Source organism: Triticum dicoccoides, chromosome 4A, assembly GCF_002162155.2.
Source record: "Triticum dicoccoides isolate Atlit2015 ecotype Zavitan chromosome 4A, WEW_v2.0, whole genome shotgun sequence".
In the NCBI taxonomy this organism is placed as follows: domain Eukaryota; kingdom Viridiplantae; phylum Streptophyta; class Magnoliopsida; order Poales; family Poaceae; genus Triticum; species Triticum dicoccoides.
In genome coordinates this window covers 565,238,951-565,244,142 of record NC_041386.1, presented here as the reverse complement: position 1 = coordinate 565,244,142, position 5,192 = coordinate 565,238,951, and the positions used below count along the sequence as shown (strand labels likewise).

Below are 5,192 nucleotides of genomic sequence, written 5' to 3'. Positions count from 1 at the left end.
TCGAACCCTCTTGAAATTAATGTATTTGGTTAAATGACACCGTTGTATGGCATTATTGTACAAAGACGTGATGCTGGATCATGCGAACAAACTTAGTGGTGTATATACTTGCATAGGCAATTTGTGAAGCTTACATATTTGATATTTGAGATGATGTTTTTGATGGTATATCATTTGTTATGTTGATGCAAATAACCTTGACATATGCCTATTTTATTGACTGTTTTTTTTCAGAATTTTTTGTCGACCTATTAAATTTCCCAATCTTTTTGCAGTGATGTGCATCTATTAAATTTTCTCAAAGAAAAAATGACTGTTATATGTCAGCTTGTCAGTTCAGACGATCAGAGGAGCATCTTCATCTTATCATATCTTTGCCTGTAGTGCCCAATATTGCTATGTTATGTGTATAGTTGAAGATGTAGCTGCACAGTGATTTCTTATGGCCTTCTCAATTTCGTACCTGGAGTTTTATTGCTTGGGATGTGTAACCTACTCTGAACATGTAACTCAATCACACATGTTTGGAGCAAAGCATTTTTTTTTCATGTCTATGCACTTAGTTTGGTACAGTTTTGAGATTTCATGTCTAACTTACTTTCACATTTTGTTGTATAATATGGATCCAGAGCCTATGACCAAGTTTCTGTCTGTGTGTTACTTGACTATCAATCTGTGTGACGAAATTGACTAAGGTGCTGTTGTATGTAATGTGTTTTTGTTAAGTCTGTCTGTATGGTTGAGAAGTCCATTGCGTGCGCATGTTCGGCGGGAGACATGGTGCTCATATGGAAAGAAAAATATCTGCAAAGCTATATTTAGCTCAAATTAAGATTGGAGTTACATTATTGCACTTGATCATTTTATGATTGTCTCCTAACTAGGATAAATTGGAAAATTTCTTTTTGCGATTATACGTGCGTTGCACGTGCATGATTACTAGTAGAGAACAAAACATACGCGCCGGGGGAGTGGGCTGGGGGGTGGGGGCGTGTCGGCTGAACCATTCGTTCACGCCGGCTTCCTCCATATGTGACATTCGCCGCATATTGCGGTCCTTTTTTAAAAAGTAATACTAGTTTTTTAGTTCAAAAGTACTCCATCTATAAACTAATATAAGAGTGTTTATATAGAATACTAAGGGAGTAACAGCATTTAGATTCGTTATTTGTTAAATCTACTCTTATTTAAAGTTCATAAAAAATAGTGTTATTTACCATCTACTAGTTGGACTTCTATTTTCCCCTTTTTATTGTAATACATCTAGTTAAAAAAAATGAGATCCAGTGACCATGGGCAGTAGTCTATAAACTAATATAAGAGTGTTTAGAATACTAAGAGAGTAATAGAAAAAATGAGATCCAAGGACCATGGACGCTAGCATCCATGACATATTTTTATAGGAGGAGCCCACCCAAGCGAGATTACAAAAATTCGCTCCCGATAGGAGTCAAACCCCGGTCTACAAGGAAGTGCCACTGCACCCTTGCCAATAGGCAGTGCCCAGTCCTCTTGAAACATATCTAGGCCTTGTTTTGATACTCTAACTCAGTTAGAGATTAGAGTTAGATTCTAACTTTGAACTAACCTTAGACTCTTGAACTAACCCTAGACTAACTCTAACCAAAGAGCTGTTTGGATGGTAGGATTAGATTGACAATAAATATTCTTTCTCAATTATTTGACTACTTTGGACAATGTTTGAATGGAAGGGATAACTTTTTTTACTATTTTTTCTAGTGGGCCTAGAAGAACTAACCCAAATAAGCTTCTTTAGTGTGGACTAGTTTTTTGAGGTGGGTTAGATCCAACTAACCCAAACTAACTCATCATATTTGAATACTTTTGGGTTATTTGAGCTCCAACTAACTAAAACTAACTTTAACTTAGGGATCCAAACAGCGCCCTAGTTGGACCTAAGAAATGGCATGTATCTATCAACTGGATCTAGGATAACATAAATTAATTTCACACGCAAATTTTCTACCCTCCGTCTCAAAATGAGTGTCGCTTACAATTATATGGTTTGTCGAGTGCGCATAGTTTCTTGACGACTGGCAACTTTTGTCACGTTCCGACGATAAAAATGGAGTCTACTCATCTAGCATGGGCACGTCTGGGGCTCGTGCCATCCAGCTAAATAGCACATGTGCCATATGTATGTTCTTTAGGAAAGGTACGTGCTACATGCCTCGGCTGTGGGGAGTGGAGACACGAAAGCTGTTTTGTGTTTTGTCTACGCGCGAATTTGATGTGCCACTGTAACTGTGTTGGCTCATTGCCCCCAGTTGAAGCAAGCTGTCGGGCAGCCAGCCAGCCGTGTGTGAGGCCTGAGATGTCTCTCGCATGTTTCCGTCCTCGCGATGATGAGCCGCCGGATGATTGCCCAACTGAATCGCTGGTGCTGCATGTGCGCCACGCGCGCGCGGTGCTCCGATCGCAGCCAACGTGCGGCGCACTCCACGGCTGGGAACAGCGCCGCCGCCGTCGAAGCAGAGGTACGTACGTACGACGTCGGCGTCGTGCGTCAGCCGTCAGCGGTCCCGGTGCTGCCGCCGCTGCCCTTGGCCTCCCGTGCGCCGCGCGCGTCCATGCATGCATGCCGGTTGCTGCTCTGGCGTGGCGGCGCCCTCTGCCTGCTGCTGTCATCGCACGGCGTCGCTGCCACATGCTGCATTGCTACGTGACTGCCGCCGCCGCCGCAACGACGCCAAATGGTGGATCGGCAGCCGCCGCCGCAGCAACGCAACGACGTCGACGCGAGCTGAGCCTCTCGGATGTCGTCACAGGACAGTCTCTGGAAAGAAATTAAGGCTAGCGCTGCGAGGCGTAGGTAATCCGTAGGTGGTCTGGTCTAGCTCGTCGTGCATGTCACCCGCAAAAAAAAAAAAAAAAGCTCGTCGTGCATGCCTAGGATCGCCTCGCTCGTGTCTAATTTTATTTTAAAAGGAGGCAAAAGTTTTGCCTCTTCAATTAAATAAGTAAAAGTAATGTTTAAAGTTTTACAACGCACTCACAAATAAGCGGCATGACAATTACTCATCTAGTTTTCTTGCGCCGGCAGTTACCCAAAGTTTAGCATCTTCTGAAATGTTGGTTAGGAGGATCGGCGGTGATGCGCTTTTTCGACGGAATACGCGGGCTTCTCTCATTTCAAATGGTCCAAGAAACGAGCATGATGAGAAAAGCCATTACGTGGCGGTGAGAGTTGCGGTCGTTGCTTTTCTTTTGCCACCACTCAGTGACGATTACATCTAACTGCCATCTAACTTGACCCTAAATTTTATGTCGATCGTCTTCATGTTTGAGTAGTTGTACTCGTTCTTGGGGATACAAGTGAACTCTTTATGATTAGAAGCATTTTAATTGAAGCGATCCAATATCTTCTGTTCATGTTCGAGTTAGTAGCCTTCGCAAATGTTGAGGGGAGGCCTTGCTCACATTATTGGCATGTTGTCGTGAAGCATACTACTGTCGTTGTAGAGGTTAGGATGTTGAGGTAATTAGAGGTGATAGTAAAAGCCTTAGTTTCGTGTCTTTGCAATTGATAGGGTATTAATGGAGAACCCTTGGTGAGGCTGTGTCTACGGGGAAGCCCGTAATTAATCATATTGATAGGGGATTAATGGAGAACCCTTGGTGAGGATGTATGTGGCATGATGTATATACGTGAGAGTAGAACATGTTCTATACGAGGATCCACCCACTTATGCACATGAAGAGTAGGTTAGGAATAAGATAGACAGATCGGCTCCATGCACAGGTCATACTTGTAGTAATGATTCAAGAAACCCCCATGAATGCTCTACTGCTCAAGCACCGTCTTTACTACATTAATTCCTGTTTTACCTTCTCATTTGTAGTCTAGAAAACCCCTTTTTATTTCGTTTCCCCAGCAACTTACAGAGTAGACTACTCACAAACACCAATTTGGGTGCATACATATCTAGGTAAATGACAACATAGTTGCGGGCTTTGTAGTGCCTTCCTTTTCGCTCCATTCCCTATGGAATTGACACTTTACTTATCATGAAAGTGCTACAACAGCCATGTACACTTGCAGGACATCACATGGTGCACACACAATATTTCTCCTCATGTGTCCTCTGCCTCAACGCCCTCCTATTCATCTCTCCCCACAAACTTACCCTGTGGCGACGATGCTAGCGACTGGTTCGATGTGCTGCTGACACGATCGCACACCCGCGACTCTGTGCTTGATATGTCTCAAACGTATATATAATTTATGATTGTTTAATGCTATATTATTATTATCACTTTTATATGTTTCATAATATTTTATATCATTTTCTAGACCAACTTATCAATTTAGTGCCTAGTGTCAGTTCCTGTCTTTCGCTTGTTTTTTGTTTCATAGAAAAACCATATCTAGGAACGTCCAAATACGATGCCGATTTTGATGATTTTTTCAGGACAACAAAAGATCGTAGAAGCTTCAGAAGACCATGAGAGGACCCACCAGCCAGCCACAAGAGTAGGTGGCGCGACCAGAAGGGTGGCCGTTGTGGCCCCCTGAGCCTCCATTTGACCTAATTCCTCCGCCTATAAATTCCATAATTCCATAAACCTTCAAAGAGATAGACGAGATAATTTTATTGCGGCCACAAGCCTCTGTTCCAAATCCATCCCATCTAGAGCCCTGTTTTGGTGCTTTGTCGGAGGGAGAAGCCACCAAAGGGGGCCTCTTCATCAACTTTGTTGCCTCCATGATGATGTACAAGTAGTTCTTTCAGGACTTATGGGTCCATAGTAGCAGCTAGATGGCTGCTCTCTCTCTCTCTATATATATATCTCTCTCTCTTGGATCTTCAATACAATGATCTTCTCTGAGATCAATCCGATGTAACTCTTACGATGTGTTTGTTGGGATCTAATGAATTGTGGATTTATGATCAGATTGTTCATTGAATACAATTGAATCTTTTGAAGTTTATTTTATGTGTAATTGAGTAGCTATGTATGCTCTCCGAGTTATTTGTCTTCTTTGTCCAAGATAGATGGGTAATTCTTGATAGGGAGTGGTGCATAGTAGTGGGTTCAATCTTGCGGTGTTCTATATCCTGGTGATAGAAAGGGACAAGACATGCATGCATTTGTATTGTTGCCACTAAGGATAAAATGACGGGGTTTAATCTTATTTCTTGATTTCTTTCTGTCTACATCATGTCATC

The 5,192-nt window shown here is 42.4% G+C and overlaps 1 long non-coding RNA gene across 1 annotated transcript in view; it reads left to right on the top strand.

The window, feature by feature from the left end:
- The window catches only part of LOC119286788, a 2,483-nt gene extending 1,789 nt beyond the window's left edge, over positions 1–694 (top strand). Inside the window, exon 2 of the long non-coding RNA XR_005140658.1 lies at positions 276–694. This is a non-coding gene — a long non-coding RNA (uncharacterized LOC119286788). The remainder of the gene's footprint in view (positions 1–275) is intronic.
- Positions 695–5,192: the final 4,498 nt, after the last annotated feature.